The 20,669-nt window shown below is 43.7% G+C and overlaps 1 long non-coding RNA gene across 3 annotated transcripts; it reads left to right on the plus strand.

Moving 5' to 3' along the window:
• Positions 1-9,118: 9,118 nt before the first annotated feature.
• On the plus strand, positions 9,119-19,553 carry LOC121202387 (uncharacterized). 3 transcript variants are annotated; one of them, XR_005897969.2, is made up of 5 exons: positions 9,119-9,888; positions 10,086-10,253; positions 10,402-10,669; positions 12,471-12,671; positions 12,750-19,553. It is a non-coding gene; the product is annotated as an uncharacterized LOC121202387 (long non-coding RNA). The 3 variants fall into 3 exon arrangements; XR_005897968.2 differs by lacking the exon at positions 10,402-10,669; XR_008695392.1 differs by lacking the exons at positions 10,086-10,253; positions 10,402-10,669 and adding an exon at positions 9,969-10,045 and having other exon boundaries at positions 9,120-9,888.
• Positions 19,554-20,669: the final 1,116 nt, after the last annotated feature.

The raw sequence follows: 20,669 nt of genomic DNA on the forward strand, positions 1-20,669 counted from the left end.
GCTCGTCAGCTGTTCAGGTTTGGTTGCAAATCAAACAGCATTACGTCTGTCAATTTGCCAGAGGCAGCGCTAAGTGTCCTCCGAGATCAGGACTTTCATCTAATTTTTCCCCGTCTAATGAAATCAAATAGGGTCTCCCAATATCCCTCATCACAACGCAATATCTGCAGCGGGAGCCTCTGCTGTGACAGCTGAAGCCCCCCCACCAACCCCCCAACACCCGCGCCTCTCTTCCCCGTATAGCGTAACATATGAACATGCATATGAAAATTACCAGAGGCAGCAGCATCACATATGCTATTATGCCAATGAAAGAATGCCAGTTTTTCATTAAGCCATTTTGTTGAACTGATAGAACAGCTGAAGCCATTTTTTTCCTGGATACGCCAACAACAGATTAAAACAATGTGGCCGACAGCCTGATGGACTGCGAGCGCTGTAACTTTTAAGACTTGCCAACAATCGGCAGCCAGGGCTCCCGAGCGCTGATGCTTCTGCGACGGGGCCTCGGTGTTGAGACTGCAGAGTGTGGCCTTTTGCACGATTCCTGCAGAGAATATGCTAAATTCACCACACAAGGATCATTTAGAAAGTGGAGCTCAAGGTAAATCATCCACAGCGGAAAAAGGCCGTCGATGATATGTTTAATCAAAATGTTGATTTCTGCATTTAATGCGAATGAATGAAAGCTAGTGAACATTCAAACCCTTCCCCAGTAATCACAGAATGACTCTTCCAGGCGCCTCGAGGGAAACGATTGCTTGATGCCAACCGGGCTCAGTGCATGATATAAAAATAATAATAATATCTGCTTTAGCATTCAGAGGCACAGGTATTAAATTCACTGTCAAGGCCACATTGGTCTAATTTTTTGAAAAATTAACGGATCCTCATCGCCGGCTGCAATTACCCCGTGTGCATTGTACCGGCAGGGGACCGGTTATCGGCGCACAAAGTAAAGGGGCTTTAGGATTGTCAGATGAAAGGTGAGATGGAAATGCGATCGCGTATTATTGCTTCATGTTATCAACACTTCAGCTTCCAGTATGTGTACGATACACAGCAGATGCTCATCTCAGACGTAAATACTTTGATTTCATGAATACAAATGGTTGTTCACAATAGGCAGGGTAAGAATTCAATCTATATCAATCTGATTCCCCGACTATGCTCTGGGCCCTTAGAAGAGAATAAAGGGATCCAGCGTCAGCCTTCAGATATGAGCTCGCTGTTTGGTCTGAGCAAAGAGGGGAAGGTATAATAAACTGCCTGTGTGCTTTGCAGTCGGCCAATAGCGGAGGCACGGTGCGAGATTGACAATGTTTAAGGAGGCCGGCCGAACAGCGCCGGGGTCAGAGGAAGTCCCAGGTAGCAGATCAACCCCAGACCAGTGGAGGACAGCTTTAATGTGCAGGAACTAGTGGAAGGTGAGAAAAGCTTACCGGGGGCTTTCTCATGAACCTGTGTGACCTGCGCGCGTGTGTGTGTGTGTGTGTGTGTGTGTGTGTGTGTGTGTGTGTGTGTGTGTGTGTGTGTGTGTGTGTGTGTGGTGGGGGGGGGGGTTCAGCAGGCTGCAGGAGAGGCCCGAGGCTTCAGTGGCACAACAGACAGCTGATGTTTGGGAGCAGGTGGGGCGCCGGTCTGTCCACAGGTGCTGCACAGATGCCTGGGAGAGCGCGGCCGCCACCAGCTATCCGGGGGACGCTGGGACCCGCTCGCCTCTCCCGACTCGGCCTCACCCACGGCCCTCGCATCTGCTCAGCCATTCTCCAGCAGTAATTACACGTGGCACCCGGGTGGGCACATGATGGATGCTGGGTAAACAGGGACAGGAATCTGACATGAATATTTCCTTTTAGGTTCAATGGCAGCAATTTGGGATGTTTTTTTTTTTTTTGGTTTGTTCCTTTGTTTTATTTGAGCTGTCGAACTGAGGTCAAGCGCAGCTGTTCCCTTCAACACAGATTTAGAAGATGTTGGGTATTTCAAAGCCATAATGGAGATTAAATGACATGTATGAGGAAATGCTCTCCAATTGGTGTCATAATTGCTATTTGGAGGATTCATTATTACTGAGTGCAGCCATCAGATAAAGGAGTGTAGATAAAAAGGAGTTGGTCTAGTAATGGAAATCTGCTTGGAGAGGAATAGTTGCTAATAAGTAATTTTGCCTAATAAACTATAACCGATTTAATCTGCACCTTATCAGGCCAAGATTTCACCACTTTCCTTTTTAATTGGCTATTTTGTAATCCCGATTCCCAACAGAACGGATGGTCTGCCTGGCTCTCCTGAGAGTTAGCATGAAATCAGTTTGAAACACTGTGTCAATCTCATTCTGAAGTGGCCATCTGGCCAGTGTACAGAGGCTGGGGATGGCACGCTGAACCGCGGGGTCTCTGCGAGGCAATCATCGGCAGATTTACACAATGTGTTAATGCAAATTTAATAGAGACTTCCTATCAGCCACTTTAATCTTCCACGCGGTCTCAGCGTCGGCCCGAGCAAAACACTGTCCGGACTCAGACTGCTGCCGGACTCCTTTTTGTGTTTCATGGTTGTTTTTAATATATTTCATTCATTTAATCGCGATGTACCAATACAAGTGATGCACCGAAATAGCATTATAGTGTAAACATGGGAAATCTAGCCCCTCAAACACACTCACACACGCTGACTTACAGTGTATTGATATTATCAACCACATTTTACGTCATTCGTTTTCTACATGAGCTGTAACGTGATAGTTTAGAGTGAAAATCTCAGATCTAACACCCACAGAAATGACTTGTTGGATTAGAGGATGTCCAAGCTGTTGATGTAAGTGCCAGCACACGTGAGCAATCAATATTTGGCCTTTTGCATGGATTTGTGTCTGATGATTGACATTAACTTCCATCCACAGAAAAACCTAGTGAGAAACTGTGATTGGGATCGATGTGGGGAGTGAAAGTCCCAGGTTCTGTCAACTACAGGAGCCAAAGCTTTTCACATAGACTCAACAGGGACAGTGTGATGTATCAATTGCGTGAGTAGTGAGTAACTGATATAATTTTACTGCACCTTCCTGTGCAGTAAACTGCAGCAGGCTGCTGCAGTTTATACCATATGTCCCTTCCCCTCATTCCACAAAGTCAAACATATCACAAAGGGCCACAGCTAAAAACTCTGGATCCTTGGGAGAATACGCTCTGGGCCCCGTTTAATTAATTCATACAGCCTATGATTTTTATGCTTCACCTCCAGCTGTGGGCCAATCATAATATCCTCCCCTTTCACACTGCTCTGTATGCACAGGCCTTTTCTAGATTGAATTTTTAATTTCAATTAGGAAATTACAGAACCACGTGTGTGAAACTAAACCCAAAACACATTTTAGGGACGCCTGTGCTGCTCTGTGTCATATAGAACCCAGCCACTCCAGCCGCGTGAACTCGAACATCTCATGCAGCCTCAGGGCAGCTCAGTATTTTCAAACCTAACATACGTCTGATCAGTAGGAAACGACAATAACGCACAACTCGGTGGTTTCTTTACATTGTCGTGGTCAATTTTGTGTTGAGAAAGGAGAAGTCAAAGTAGAAAGAGCAAGAACATGTTATCCACACACAGTTATTAGTTTAACCCCTGTCAAGGCCTTTATCGGTGTATAATACATCTCTGCAATGTCACTACACCAGTCAGAGGCATCTGCAGGATCTACAAGGAGCATTGTTATGGAAATGCACATCAGTGAACCTCCTTCTGGTGTCGTACTCCATTATTTTAAAATAGCTATTGTTCTCATTATGTTGTTTCATTATAAGAGTCGACTCATACAAGGTAATATAAAGTTCATAGTAGAAATGTGCAAATACATGTTTTAATATCTCTTAAGGCAACAGTCATGGTTATAAGACTATAAAAGACTGATTCATGTTTCCCACATCTCACTCTGGTTTTATTAGTAGGAAAACAGACAGTTGCTATAAAACATGGACTTGCATTTACCGATACTTCATTTTACGTTTTTAAAATGGCATTGGTGTTTTTTCGAAGCATCATAGATAATGAATGCAATCAACTGTTTTGTTTTGACACTTTGCAATACTTTCACTTGTTGAGCCCCTCAGCCCACAGACAGTCCCAAATAGTTTTGGTCATGCTAAATTCTGAAGTAATTAAAATTGTCTGAGACTCACGTTAGGGTTTCATGAAATGACGCCGTCATATCTGCATAAGGCAGAGAAATAAATTTGTATTAAGAGCAGAGAAGAGGTAAATAAAAACCTTTGATTTCATTTCAGTTTGAGCATTTCTTAACAAAAGAGACATGGCCAAAGAAAGAGAAGGGATATCAAAATGCAAATTCGCCCGGCTGTTTAATTGGATGGCCACTTTTGCTTACTTATCGTCGCGCCCCAACTCATTCACTGCAAGTGAACATTTCCAATTAGAGGAGGAACTCGGTTCAAAAGCTTTTCTTCTACTGTCGTATTTACAGTACAGTCGTGACAGCGTGTACCCGTGTAAACAAATAAGGCGCCGGGAGATGTCCCGTGTTAACCCCGCCAGTGTCAGTCACAGCTGCTCGTGAAAATACACACACACACACACACACACACACACACACACACACACACACACACACACACACACACACACACACACACACACACACACACTCCAAGCACTTTCCCACGTTTAGAAGAAATCATTCAGGATCACATTCATGTGGGGAAAAAAAGAATAAAACATAGACTTATTTATAGCTCAGAAAAACGATTCTGGCACAAACAGCCACCCAGGAGATCCTCCCTAAGTAAGCCAGTATGACATGAATCATGATGAACGGCATTTTAAATGGCACGCTGTTACAATCTTAACAATATTGCAAGCTGAGTTAAGAACAAATGATTTCATCCTCTATAGTCTGGGAATAATGGAAAAAAGGCTCCTACGTACATTATTGGCCGTTTTTTTCCTTGAAGCTATTGAGACTGACATTAATCCCAACTGTCTGTAAAATTGAAGCAATAAAACCCACACACACACAGTGGCATCAAATTTCGCCGTGGTGAAGCTTCTCAAAAATATAGATCCGCAGACAAACAGTGATATACTTGATTGTTTCAGTAAAGATTCCTGGACTCTCTGCATTGCCTTTGTTGTACATGAGAGAGACATTACAGCAATGGTGGAATATGACCTCATTTGCTGCAAAGAGGAAATTTAATTAACAGAGCAAACAGCGTCTGCCAATATGCCTCCGTGGAGACTGCAGAGGAGAAGAAATACCTTTCACACGAACCTGCAATACTGTCTTAAAGCTGGACCTGCAGCTGGACACGTGGCGCCGAGCGAGAGGGGAGGCTCGCGGCTTCCAAACCCCATTAATTGAGATCAATAAAAGGGTACGATACCCATAGCATAACCCATTCATTAAAGATCACGGGGTCATGAAAGCTGCATGAGTGGAGTTTACAGAATGACTTCCAACAGTGCGCTTTTGTGCTTCGGCTGCAGAGGAAAAACTCATTTCATCAGCCTTTTTTGTCTTAACTTGTAAAACTGCTCACTTGACTTCATCACTGTTCTTTTCTACTCTGGCTGTGCCAAAATAAACTGAAAATCCTCAGAGGAGCTGTGTGCTTATTTTTTAATCCAATATAGTTCATCTCATGGCCAAACTTACTTAATACACATTCACTTTTTTTTGCAGTAAGTTAGGAAAGAGATGCTGCACATGCACAAGTGGACACGCACACACACACACACACACACATAGAGGAAGGGGAGTGAGCTGACAGATACTGGTGGGAGCAAATAGGACTTGTTTAGAAGGTACAATCTGCAAACAAAGAGGCCGCTCCACCACAGGTATGCACACGAAGGGCAGGAAACTCCTAAAATAAATACCACGGCAGAAAATGTCTTTAGAAAGACCTTATAAATGTGACAAAACAGCTATATGTCAACATTTTCCTGCTTTGTAGTGTGTGAATTTGCTCCTTAGCACAGACATTCAGATAATTATTGTAAATTTAGCTCAAATTCATGAGCCATAAATAAAGATTAAACCTGTAACAAATAAGAGACTCCAAATCCAGACCTTTTCTTTGTGCTCAGCTAATTGGACGTTCACTATATAACATTTGCCTCCAGCACAAGTGAAGTAATTATATATAAGGAAGTCTATATATATATATATAGTAATATACAGTGCTTAAGTGTGAAACAAGGGGCTTGATTGAATTAATGCATCACGTTTGAGGTTTGCTAATGACTATAGGAGCTGTCTTGACCTTTCGCTGCCTTTACAATGTGCTAACACCTTCACAACATGTGTGAAAACACCTTCACATGGCAAGCGGCAATCTACGGCGGAGGTGGTGCTCCATTACCCATGTAGCCCATTCATGGTTATGATTATTATTCCTCTTTGTGCTCTGCCTGGGACTTAAAACACTTCCAGGGAGGACTAGCTTCACTGGTACCCTGATGGTTGAGTGGACTGATTTGTTTGCTCAGGGAATTGCTCATGCGCTATCAAGACCTAATAAAACATGCGAGGAGCGTGGAAGCACATCATCTCCTGTCAAAATGAAAAAGAACCAGAAGGTACCACCTCGAAACGTAACCATATCTGTGTTTTCTGGGGGCCAGTAGCATTATTGGTTTCTATGATAACAAATTCATAGTTAAAGCGAGCAGCATCCAAACTTCAGTAAACAATTTTAAGCCTAATTTGGTATGAGACACGACTGGCCCAGTGGCAGCGTGCAACTCCAATTATGATAAGGATTAAGCTCGTGCAATCAAAAGATAGAACAAGATAATGTGCAAAGATACATTTAGCAAGCAAGCAATTAATTGGAGAGGCATGACACCCTGCCTGCAAAAGATGAGGCGGAAGATGGTGTTTCAACACTTCGAGCGTCATTAACGGCCAGAAGCGCCGACCGCTCCCGGTTTATTAGCTGCAGTCGTCACAGGAAATGCGGCCCATGCGGTTCCGGGGGGGGGGGGTTGGACGTAGCTGTAAGGGGGTCCGCTTGGTTTTGATGCTGCCGCTGTCTGGTGAACCCAGAACTCCCCGGGTTGATTAATGAGTTTGCTGCGACCACATATCAAAATTTGACACAGACAGTGAAGCCTTTTGTGATGAGATGGGGGAAAAAAACGACATCCACTGACGAATCAATTTAGCGTTGAAAATAAATTAGATATGAAGGAATATGATGCTTCACACCATGAGGCAAAAAAAGCGGAAGGTGGCTGATGTGAACAAATCTGTAATCTTTGAGACTGCTTTGGCTTCTTGCTTAAAAAAAAATCTAAAGGCAGCTCCAGGATCCACTTTGCAGGAGAAATGGTTCAACAGTAGCAGTGGCCATGATAACATATGTTTCATCTGTTTGGCTACTGACTGGAGAGATGATGAGATTAATTAGGAGCCGGATGGCTACTGAGGGAGGGATGAAGCTGTCATTATACAGTAGGTGTTGAGTAATGATGACTGCCTCGTCTTTATCCTCGGCGAGGCCGTCTCCGCCGCGCTTTTAACTCTGACCCAATTAATACCCCAGGTAAACAGGCTCCTGTCGCGCTCCCAGGCGCATTCCTCTGGAGATTGCCCGGAGAAATGAAACTGTACAATTTATCTGCGCATCATGGTTGGAAAGTCAACTTGACAGAACACGGAGCGCTTGATAAACACTCTATCTAGGGCACGCGCTGTATAGAAAGCCTCTCGGGGGGGCGGACAAAACCCAAGACATTACCGAGGAACCCAAAGCAAATTATCCTGACATGGATGAAACAATAGCAAATTGGACAAATGATATAATTTGAGTCATGTAGGCCCCAGCAGTGTCTGGTTTGTTTCTTGTACTCGGAGGGATTTGGAAACAAGAATAGTGTTTGATGGTAAAGGTCAGGAAACAAAGGTGGATTTCCTGCTTTTCACACCAGGAGCACACGGCATCCCTGAGAAGCACCTCCGCCACCAAACATATTCATTATTTGGTTCCTGTTTTGTAGCGAGCCTCGTAGGAGACGAGCGCCGCTTTCATTATGCAGGAGCGTTTCCTCGGGTCTTTGCTCAAAATACAAGGAGATTTGAGGAATTGTCAAAGGCGCCAACCAGGAGGCAGAACTGGCTCATTTTCCACACACCGCAAATCGCGTTTGTATGTTTGTGACACTGACACTCGCCGTCACTACTATTCAATATACCAGAAATCAGATCGCAAAAGAAATCAGATCCTCTTTGTTTCCAATGTGCCACACGTCTCCGTTTGTCCGGCTAATTGGGCCTGATTTGCATTGAGAGAAGTAAATATAGCTGAAAATACTTCCCGCCTAAAAATCAATTAGGATCCTCCAATCAGCGTTGGATAAGTTCAAGGGGGACAAAGCCTGGCGGGATTTCAAATTCCTCAACTGGGCGCCAGATAGAGGAAAATCTCAGTCTAGACTGAGTGTGCACTTTTCAGCAGGAGGCGGCCACAGCAAACCATTAATCACCTGCCTCTGACACTGAGCACCTTCTGCCGCTCATAAGGGCAAAATAACCTCTAACAATGAGGCCAACTAAGTGGCCGGAGACGATGGGATATTGCGCGGTAGTTTATGTTCCCCTCATGAGCGGCCCGGTCGGCCTCAGAAGATGGAGCCGCCGCCGCGCGCCTTCACGGACGCAGCAGCGGGGAAGGGACATTACGCGCTCCGCCTCAGCGGCGGATTCGAGGTGCCGCGTGGAACGGGCGGCCGCTCCTCGCAATGAAACGGACCCGCGGCAGCGTCGTTATATGCACATTTAGAACAAAACAAAACGGCGCCGTTTAATGACGCGAGAAGCAATAAAGCGGTAAAGTTCGCCTCGAGTCGGTAACAATTCACCATCGCAAATGTGACACTTTTTGCGCCTTCATTGTTTGGACGAGGTCCAGAAAGTACTCACTGTACAAGTAGCAGCTCAGTGTTAATAGATGGGAAACGAAGAAATATGGTACTATATATATATATATAGGGATCGTATATTGACCCAAACTATCATGAACTAAAATTAACTTTAAAATCACAGTGCATTTAAAGACAAACATATTCTATGGGCACGTAACCTAAAGAAGAAACACAGTGGCTTGGATACTTGTGTTAAACAATTTATTTATTCATCTTTTGGTGCTAAAGATGCGTTTTGTTTTACACGTTTTTCATAACGCTGTAATGTCCGACATAACCTGAACACACCAGAAGCGGCAAAAGGCTTTAGCCTCGTTCCCAGCAACAGGTTGAGGTTGATCCCTGAAACGTAGCGTCCAACTCTTTCACAGGCCGATGAAGCCGCTTGGTTCATCCACCACAAGAGACTTTTATTTGAAAGTTGCGTCGGTTCTGAACTCATGTTTGCGCATTTTTTGCTATGGTCGCGATGCTAGATGGAAGGTGCAACTGCGCAAACAACACCCAACAGCTCGTTGAACCAATCAGCGGCGCTGTTGGTGTGATTGACAGGGAGGGGGAGCCAACCAGGTACGAGAGAAAACAGTTTCTGGTGATCTGCGCGTGAATCAAAACGACATCAAGTCATAATGAACGGCAATGTCAAAACCACCGTATATTGACTTTAAGTAGATCGTACAGACCCCAAAACTATTTTATAAGTACGATAATTATCGTATATCTGGCAACACTAGTCTGGATGCTTGATGTCAGACAATCCGGAAGTTCGCGGAGTGGCTGTGTGATGGCGGAAAAGCTCCCGTAAAACAGGTTATCCATGATTAATTAAGCAAAGAAAAGCAGACGGGAAGTTGGTAAACAAAAAAAATTTAAACAACAAGAAAATGCCTGCTCATATAGACATGCTGAACTCCAAGACATCATGTAGGAAGTGGAGCAGAGGTGAGTACAGCAAGCTTTCAATATTTGCCACCACTGGAGACTGTGACATGTCATTTTCCTTTTAATCTTCACACTACCAGATTTTAATTGCCTGCATCATATTCACTGGGTGACTGATAACGATATCGGTGCGTTCTATTCTGCTGTGACAACAGAGGTAAATGATACTGACTTTTACATCTACGTTTCTCTATTAGCGAAGGCACGCAGCCGTCGTCGTAAAACAAGAGACCCTTAAATTGTGGTGTCCCGATCGACATACTGTAGTTCTCCAGTGACAGTAAACTGGCACAGCCATGACAGACACCAGCAGGACTTCTCACGATGGCACGTCTCTACGGTGGAATTTGCGAAAACATTCTTAAGTTAGTCTCTTGTATTCATATTTTCAATAGATTATCTTCATTAGTTTGTTATATGATAAATTAGTTAGTCTTTTCAGGCTTTAATGTCTAACTAAAACAACCACGAATGGGACCTTGAGCTGAATGTGTAACACACATTTGCATCCAGGATCTGGGAGGCCTGAAGCTGATTGATTAGTAGAGACAGAGCATGCCAAGCCACATCAGGGCCCCTGCGCAGGTTAAGTGGTGCTAAGATTGTTTGATATAATCAGTGATTAGAGGATGAGGAAGGTGAGTGTGAACTCTCGGACTCGCTGACCTCCTAATCACAGAGGGGCTTTCGATCCATCCTGCCCCAACAACTTCAATCAGACACGCCTGAATCTATAGATCCTGGACGAAGAAGGCTTCGGAGCTTTGTATGTTTGGATCAGGTAAATGTCAGAATGCGCACAAGTGTTTATTTTGGAGTCTGAGATTAGCATTAAACAGCTGTTCACTTGATATAAACTTGATTTAAATTCATTCAGACAGTGCAGCTACAGTACTTTCAGTATTTGATGCTGATGTTTAGCAGCCAAATCACTTGTTTTACAAAAACTCTCTAAGTATTACTTAAACATACTTTTGTCACGATCTAATATTATTTTGATTTAAACCCAAATCGCTGTAGCTTCAGCAGCCGCCACAAAACTTTCTTCCGAGGGCTCTGAAGCTGCTCTTCAAGGAATAATTCTGCTGCCAGTTATTATTTTCAGTGTCAGAGAAATACTCCAAGTCCCAGTGATGAATTCACACTTTCCAAGCTGCAATACTATGTGTTTTTAAAAGACAAAAGTAGAGAACAAAACTAAAATAGCGCTGTTGGCTCCAAAATATCGCTAAAACCTTACTTTGACGAGGCCTGTCGGTCAGGAAATGCAGCGGCTTTAAGGTTTTTCTGTAATTTGACCAGTGCAAAAACTCTCCCGAGTCCAGCATAATTATCGACATCATCAAAAGCAATTATGGATGCATAAATTGAATGTGTGTCTACATCCCCCATTGTCCTTTTGCATATTTGTCCCTTGCTCAGATAGCGCAGCATTACCATCACAATGGGGGAGGAATAATGGAGTTGCCCAGCTGGGGTTAAAGCGACGTGACAAAAAGTGTGACAAGCGTCAGTCGGGAGAAAAAAAAAACAACACGGAACTTTACCCTCTGTGGGCGTGTAGAGCCAAATTAAGGAGGTGACCCGGCAAACCCAGAGTGACACAGGTTATTATAAGTTTTCAACTACAGAATAGGCCAAATTAATAATAATAATTATAAAATTATTAGGTCATCTAGGAAAAACACCTACTACGTCACCTGACGTCAATCCACGCCTCAGAGGTTTTGTAAATGGTAACAAAACAAAACATTAACGATTAACATTCTATGAGTCTCGGATGATTTCTGGTGCATACAGTAATTCTTTAACAAACTTTTTCCAGTACATTTAAACGACTTGCAATTTCGGTGACACTCGGCAGTAACACCCTTCGGAGAATGAATACTGGTGTCGCCTCTGGCAGTCAAACTTAGTTGTTGCTCGGATTTTCACACTCACACAAGCCTTGCAATTAATCTTGGGAACTACAATGGGCGCTGTCAGTCTCCGATATAATTACAGCATCTCTGGAAACATTTGTGAGTGCGTTCCTAAGAGTTGCCAGGATAATTTTCTTCTTCGCCGTTCGCACGGCTCCTCTGTCGTTATTCGGTGGCACAATATGGGTCAGACAGGCGGGCTGATTCGATTCAGCATCGGAAGCACAAACAATTCCTAACTCTGTTTGTCGCAGTCTGCAAGAAGTAATCCGCCAGATACACGGCGGCCACGATACGGAAAGAAACACACCAAACACCACTGCTGCTTGCAAGTGAATGAGTTACATATTCAATATTTGATAACACTGAAGGAGCGGTTTGCTGTTAAATTGTAGAATAAATTTTAAGCCTCTCGAGAGACTCAGAAATAAATTGTCTGTTCTCTTGTCAGAGAACGAAATTCCCTTAAATTACAGTCACTAACTAACTGTTTTCATAGTGACATGGCTTGTAAACGTTTATTATTATTTATCAGTAGAAAGCTCCAAGTTGAAATAAGGCTCAGTCAAACTTTGAATACTTTATAATTTAAGATTGACATACAGACTTTGGTGTAAGACATAATTTCTTCCTTAATCTAACATCCTTATCCTCAAACAGCTAGAAGTGGGAAGCTGCTCCAAATGCTCCTTCCACATCACCGTCATCTGCTGCAGAGACTCATTTTGGGCCTTTTTCCGAGCTGCAGTCAGCACATCAGGCCTCCTTCTCCTCCACTGAGACACTCTGAGAATCCCTGGCAGCTCATATATCAAGGGAGCTCCTCACAGCAGTGCTCCTCTTCCTCTTTCAATGCACAGGGTAAGTATTTTAATTAGTTGTCTAATTGTCTAAGTAATTGGAAGACAACTTAGCTCAAAGAGTAATCAATCTCTACAGGGCTGTGTTCTATCACATCAAAGGATCTGTAATTAACACTGCAAACCATGGGATGGTCTTTGACTGAGCTCGATAGCACGGGGGCGCGGGATCACAGATAACATAGAGGTGGAGGAGACGGATACGCGAGGCCTCCAATGAGCACGAGGAGGTGTTATCGTTCCGACACAACCAGACTCAGACCCAAGCACTTTAAAGGCAGAGATAGTCAGACCCTGGCTGTGATGCAAGAGTTGCACCCTGTAAACAAAAGGCAAATAAAGCCGCTGGTTATTAAATAAGGTGTGAGCCTGTTTGGCTTCCTCGCGTCGGAGCAGAGCTTATTCTTTTTAGTCTTCTAAATTCTGGAAAACACTGTTTTTATTGTCAATAAAAAAAAAATCAATATCGCTGTCTTACCGCAAAGCCCGGCCGCTCGAACGCGCATCCTCCCCTCAAATTTCCCCGCAGAATATCTGTTAGCTTGATTTTGACAACAGAATTGGCAATTCATTAAATGTTTTCATATACCGAGTATCAATTTCACTTTGCAGCAAAGCTCACGCCAGGCATTAAAAAAAAATTACACATTTGGGATGAACAAGACTAATCATGTCTCAGATTCATCCATTTGAGGCCCCTTAATTTCCCCATTGTAGAAAACAAGACGTATAATGAACAATTATACATAAAGTCAATTTCAGTGTTGTGCAGAAGACTTAATTAAAATTACTAATGAAAAAAGGACTGCTTACAGTGTGGAAGTTTACTCATCAGTTTCAAAATGAGCAAATGCTTTGTCTTCATGGACCGTAATGAAAATGACCCCGAATGGCAACAAGCTCCTTTCTTGTTTGTTTACAAACAGTCGTGATGAATAAAATTAGTAACCGTAAACCTGTGAAAGGATTTTGGCATAATTGGCCAAATGGAGGAAGGAAAGAGGAGCTGAACATCAATGCCATTACGTAATTGTGGGACCACGTATCATAATATCAATTAACAAATTTATTCAAACTGCAGAAATGAATGTCATGCTTGTGGCAGCAGCCTAAAATGGATAATTATGATGAAACATCCAAAGGAGAGCAGTCACAGGGAAGACATGATATTCCCTGAAGTGATCCCCTCCCCTCCCCCGTCTGGCCCGGCGCTCCCCGCCGCAAGGCACACTCGGCACAGTGGCACTGACAGATTGACAAATAAGGTTAATAAGTACTTTCCACCTCTCCTAAAGGCTAATCAAATATTAATCCTTGAGGTGTGGTCAGCAGAAAAAAAACAACAAACAATTGGTGGAGGAGAATTGATTGAATTGATTCATTCTCATCATACTCTGGGCTGGTTAGAGAAGGCAGATGCCGGTTGTGGACAATGTGATGTGCTGGTGAATTCTTTTCAGGCTGAGAATGGACAATAATTTTGGATGTAAGCACTTAAAAGTCACTTGCGGTGTTTTAATCCATTTCCTCAGTTTGTTGGCTCGTGGGCGCCACGCGCTCGCAGCACTGTGGGCGTGAATGCGGCTCGTGACCCCACGCCCACGTCCACACACCCACCCGCCCAAAAACAATAGTTTGTATGTAATTCTCTATTAGGCATCGTCAACCTTTTACAAGAACTGACACCAAAACTGTCTTTCCAAACCTAATTTCTAAACAATAGCAACGGGAGAGTTTTAGTAAAAGGTGGCAAAAAATTCAACCATACTTATATACACACAGGGACATGAATCAAAAGAAGACCCCCTTAAAAAACATACTATTGGTGACAAATTTGAATTTTACACAAATCAACCCCTCCCCCCAACCGTTTTCACTAATCGGAAGCCTCGGGACATTGCGAGGCCTAGTGGACCATGTGAGCGGAGCCACACACTCACGTACTGATAGGGCAAAATTGGATCCAGTGAGAATGCAAAGAAGCTTATCAAGCAACACTTCCAGGCAGGGCTCTCTCTCTCTCTGTCTCTGTCTCTCTCTCTCTCTCTGCAAGAGCATATGTCAACATCATTTATTAGATGTGGCCAGGGACTAAATTATGTATGATCACAAAACGAGGAAAAAAGGGAGGGGGGGGGGGTAGGATCACACGCAGCAGGTGGATAGAATAATATTTGGAGAGAATATGAAATTATTAATAGGGGCCTTAAGGGAGAGTATTTGTTAACATTAACCAGTGAGACATTTGTACATTAATGCTTCAAGCCTGTGATTAATCTGGACATTCAGAATCATATATAAGTTAAGTGAATGTTGTGTTTACTTTCCTGTTTAGAAAGAAGCAAGCCGTGTTATTACTGCCTCATATACTTCTATATTAACAACAAGCAGTAAAATAAAACCCCTCAAACGGCATCAAGCAAATTATAAAAATAAAAAAAAAACTGCAAGTGGAGCTTAAAACCCAGTTAACTGCATTTCCTTCACGGCAGCCAAACATATACTAAGTAGCTTTAATATTGCCAGATGAGCAATCTCTCAAGCAAAATACTCAACCGAGATACTACTGTATGTAATTTCCCCCCCACATCTAACAGTATGGAACAAATCCCACTAGCAGAGGGAGTTGACAAATTGCATTAAAAACACTCAATTGGGCCAGGATTGGATAGAAGCTCATGTTCTTCCTTATCCCATTAAACATGAAACAGTTTAATCTGTGAAAGTTGCTGACATACGGGCGAACGCCGTATTTCATTTCTAGGCACAACAACGTGGGCCCTCGAACCGCTGCACGGCGCGACACACGCGTAGACAAGAGCAGAGTTCACGGCATTATTTTAATTCGTCAATTACAACGTCGTTTAACAGAGCGGCGGCGGCGGCGACGCGTCATTTGTCTCAGCCCGCTTAAAGTGGGCAAATATTAAAGAGACTCGAACTGTCAAATCATCCAAGTTTCTTCTTCAGTGGCTTACCCGATTTGAGCATGTTCTGCTTCTTTTCATGACATGTAAACAGGTTTTGACATGGGTCTAGTTAAATGTGTAAGACATGCTGGAAAAAAAGAGGCAAAGGGAAATGCCTGTGAAAAAAAAAACACCCAAACCTGTCAACACACAGTACCTGCTTTAAATCTGTTCCCCATTTCAGGCAATCTGTGGGAACCAGGCCTGTGGAGTCTAATCCTGTTTTCATCCGTACTCCCCCCCCCAACACCCCCCTCATCTGTATCACACTTTCAATTCCACTTGCTGGTGCCTTTGTGTGATTTTCATTTGATCTCGCTTTTAAAATTCAAAATCTATTCAGGATTTTTTTAGTTGGATTCATGCTGCTGCCGTGAAGCCCCTATTTATGTTCTAGATTTGGACTTGCAAATCAAGAGTGTGTGATTTGGGTGGGGGGTGGTGGGGGACGGAAGTCCAAAATTCCCTGGCATCACCTTTTATGATGCTGTAGGTTTAAAATGTTAACAAGGGTGTTTTAGCAAGCTGATTTGTGCAGTATCAGCCTCTGTCTGCCTGTGTGTGCGAGTGTGGGGGACTCTATCATAATGATCACAGTAGAACTGGTCTTATTTACGGACTCTAGTGGCAACGTTCCATCTGTAAGTCACTGTAAATCATATTTTTGTCAGTAGAGACAGAGAAAAGTAGTTGAAAAAAAACTAAATGCACAGATTAAAACAGAAAAGTGTATCAGAACATGAGTAGAACACGAGTAGAGCATCAGTAGAACATGATCTGGAGCTTTCTATAGATTTGTTAGTGTTTTAGTTTGCATTCATTGTTGCTTAGAGCATAGATCTTTACAGGCCTTAAGGTGCAGGTGCATGCGATGGCGCATCGCTGCTCTTCAAACATCCACCAACGCTGAAGTGAACAAAGCAAATCCGTGTCTGACATTGTCATCCAAGCGTTCAACGCTCGCTGCTGGAGGATCCGCCAAAGCGACGGGAAAGCACCAATATAACCACATACGCTGGAAATACAGAATATTACAGGTGAAATTAAAGCGGGAGGAAATAACCTTTTCATTTCAGCGCTGCCAAATGTCAGCAGCGATTGCGTGGAGTTGTTGGGAAGAGGGAACGTCTGCATCAAAAGCAGAGGGAGCTTATGGCCACGTAGCCGTAAACACTGTCTCTGCTTCAGCACAGCAATAAGGGCTGAGGAAATATAAAACCATCGGCATCCGGCATGTGCTTTGGATTGATTTTCCCTCTAACTTAACTCAGCCATTATACTGACACCAAAGGGACAATATCAATATCAACCAAATTAATAACTTCCCCACTGCGATAGAGCTGAGGCTGTGCAGCATGTGTGAGTCCATAAGAAAGAGCCAGGAACAAACTTTTGGATCCATCGGATGCGTTCCTATGAGCAATTTATGCACAGAAATGCAATATTGCGGCAGACGCTCGTCTGCTCTGCAAATAAACGGCTGCGTTTGTGCTCAGACGCGTGTCTAAAGAGCACGTCTGGTCGGCTACTTCATATTTGTGAGATGTGGACATTAACATTGAAGAAAAACATACATCGGTGGCTTCCAAATGTCAGCGCGCAGTAAACAAGTGATGGTTGTGTGCGTTGGTATAAGTGAGCCTGTGATGATGCTCTTGAAGTGATGTTTGTCTTGGAATAAGCAGATAATCGTATTATGGGAATAGCAGATGTCTGCGTACTGTATCTGTTCACATCGCAGCCCAGTCGGGGATTTACACGAGCATCGTGAACTCAGCTCCGCTCCCTGTGACTATCTGACGCGAGGCGCTGACAGGGGCTCACTGTTGACACTCCCGTTGATACGGGCATTGAGAGGAAGACGGGGAAGTCGCGGGAGAGCGTCTTCCTCTTCGTCGGCCCACGTCGAAGCGTCGCATCCGCAGCCCAATGAGCTGCGGCGTCAACCCGTCGTGACAGCGCGGCGTCACGCGTCATGTTTTTGCCTCTCTCTCGCCGCGTGCCCGACGCCCGGAACAGCTGAAACATCACAAATGCAAAAATTTAAAAAGCCCAATGTTCCAAAGTTCGGTGCATAATGGATAGAGGGTCAGAGTGTCGCTGTTTTTTTTGTGATCCTAATCTGAGAAGTTATTATTAGACCAACGCAAACCCTGCTTGCCATAAAATAACAGGTGAGGTTAATGGCAAATGATTCACTGCATTACAATTTTTGCATTTCCCTCTCCCTTTTTTTTTACACTAATGGATTTTATTTTACAGGATATTCTCTGAAAGCATACATAATTCTGCGTGAAAGCAAATCTATTTTTCATGAATACAAAGCAATATTAAAAGCACAACTTAAGAGACTATGAATTCATAATTGTGTATTATCCAAACATGAAAAACACAGAATTAGGAGCGTTTTTCACACCCTCCTATAAGCAAAACTCCAACTCTCTGGGTTTTGTGACACTAGCATTAATGGCATAACCATCACATATGATAGCATTTGTTAGACGCAGTCTTCATCTACAAACACAGTGATGCTCAGGTTGCTTCGTCTCCCTCGGCCGGCGTGCGCTTGTCTCCAAAGTGAAGCATTTGTGAGGAGCTCCATTTACTGCACTTAGTGAACGCCACACGTTTATAATAAGAGCAAATCCTTGTGTTTGAAAGTTGTGATTACCCATGATTCATCACAGCCCCGTGACTGTCATTAAACGTGATTAAATTGTTAAAGTGATTGACAGACCTTGGCAGGAACATGATTTCTTTGAGACAAACGGAAATAAGCGAATGGCTTTGGATAAACAGACAACATTTATTTGATTTTGCTGGGATTTGTTGACAGTATGAACACAAATACGCTCCAGTGATTGCTTTCACTCCCATTTTACTATTAACGATGTGTTAATAATGGGACATGGACTTTCAACAAGCCGCTAAGATAACCAAACCATCAACCAGAGACTCTGGTTGAGGCCTCTGAGGATCCGGAGGGTGCTGAGCGGGCGGGTCTATCAGTGGACGGACTGTCACACAGTCTGTGACCAACTGTCTTTAACACATGTGCTCTGCGTGTCCAGCTCCCTCTGCCTCTGTGCCTCTTTTACCTGCAGCACACACAGTAGCGGCAGTGGCGCCGGCGCTTCCCATGACATTTGGAGGTTAATTTGCATTGGCTTCATGGTCATTTATCGATGGAGGCCTCATAAATTAGCATTCACCACGCTTTTTTATTGACAGAAGTGTTTAATAACCCATCAAGTCGAGCCAGGAAGTGGGGCCTGTGCTGCGGACAGGTTTCGTGGCCCAGTGTGATGACGGGACTGAAATAATTGGAGTAAATCACTGTAAGCGTCGCGGCAGGCTCATGGGTGACGCTGTGGGGGGATTTGAGCCGCTTGGATGCAGGAGGACTCGGTCAGCGTGCAGGAGACGGGTGCGGAGGGAGGAATCAGAGGTTTCCTGTTCTCACCGCAGGTTTCGCTTCACGTTGACATATTTACAGCCGGGCCGTCAGCACATCACGCTGCGTCGGGTTCACGGCGGCTCGTACCGCTCCCTTCCACATCCTCATGCCCCAACTTCATCACATCTACTAACTTACTCACTAACTAACGCAAATTATGTACATCTCCATCCTGCAATTAGTTCCCACATAATTTTCTTTCGATCTTCCTTATAATTCCCAGCTTTCTCCTCCACCCTTATCTCCCCCTTCCACTGTTGCGCTCGCATGTGTATAATTTCACATCCCCTGATTCACACGGCGTGTCACCATGTCAGAGTGAAACATACTTATGTTCAAAGGACTCCTAATGTGGAGTGATGGGTAGGCCTACAGTAGCCTCAGAGCCGTTGACACACAGCTGTCTTTGCTACAAATCCTGCAAATCCATTAAAAAAAAAAAAAAAAAAACTAAAAACGTCCTCTTCTTTGAGCAGCAAATTGCCTCAGCTTTGAGTGCGAGAGTAGTAAAAGGAAAAAAAAACCTTCCTGTTTGCGCCACGACCGACTCAGTCGCTTTTAGTTTAGTGCAAAAGGGAGCCAAAGCTGCGCTAATAACATGGTGCAATTATGTGCGTGTGAGCGAGCGTAAATAGGTAATCTGACTTCTAAAGCACAGTCGCCGGACAGGGCCGAGCCCGCGCGGTTAGAAGTACAATAAACCCCCTTTGAGCAGCAGCCACCGTCGCGTCGAGTCCCTTTATCTACATGCTTTGTCTGTGAGGCTATTCTATAATTATATCATTGCGTTTGTCATTTGAGTTCACCCTTGGGGGAAGGAACAAATTAAAGCGCTGAGTATGTTACCTTTATAAGCAGAATGTCTGCAACACAAACCATAACAAAAGTTCATATTTTCCGTGTAATGAATGTTACATTATTTATACTATGAATTATGGATGAACCCGCGCAGACCTGTGCAGCCCTGTGTGGGACGGCTTGTAATCAATCCTGCTCCGATAGACCTCTGCTACAAACAGTTATTAGTGCTTATTCTGTCTCAGGGTCTTCCAGGGGGAAACCCCGACTAACTGCTTCGGAGCGATGAGTCCAGCCGACATCACCTGCGTGTGAATTACCCTTCTGTAATTTAGGGGGGGGGAGGTTGGGGTCTATGAAGATATTATAACTCATGATGATGATTTGAAGATTGTGGGGGGAGAGAGAGAGATTAAGCAGTTCACTGATTCAGCGCCAGTGAAGAGCTCATTGACTGCAAAACTAAAGAGAATGCACATTAAATGACAGCACCCTTTGAATTAATACACTTTGTAACTTCGCAGGCAGCGGCGTAAGCACCGGGCTGAGATAGCGCCGGGACATTATTCATGGTGTTTTTCATCCTAACTCTTACTTTATTAGCTTATTTGATTCCCCATTCTCCTCATAGTTGATTCAATACATTCCCTATTTGCATAAAACTGTCCGGTAAGATTATCTTCACTTATTCGATCTATCCTAAGAGTCACCTTGTTCAGGATCTTATATGAATAATGAGATTTTAAATTGGAAGACACTCACACAGAGAATGAGG

The sequence above is a fragment of the Betta splendens genome, chromosome 8 (genome assembly GCF_900634795.4).
Source record: "Betta splendens chromosome 8, fBetSpl5.4, whole genome shotgun sequence".
In the NCBI taxonomy this organism is placed as follows: Eukaryota; Metazoa; Chordata; class Actinopteri; order Anabantiformes; family Osphronemidae; genus Betta; species Betta splendens.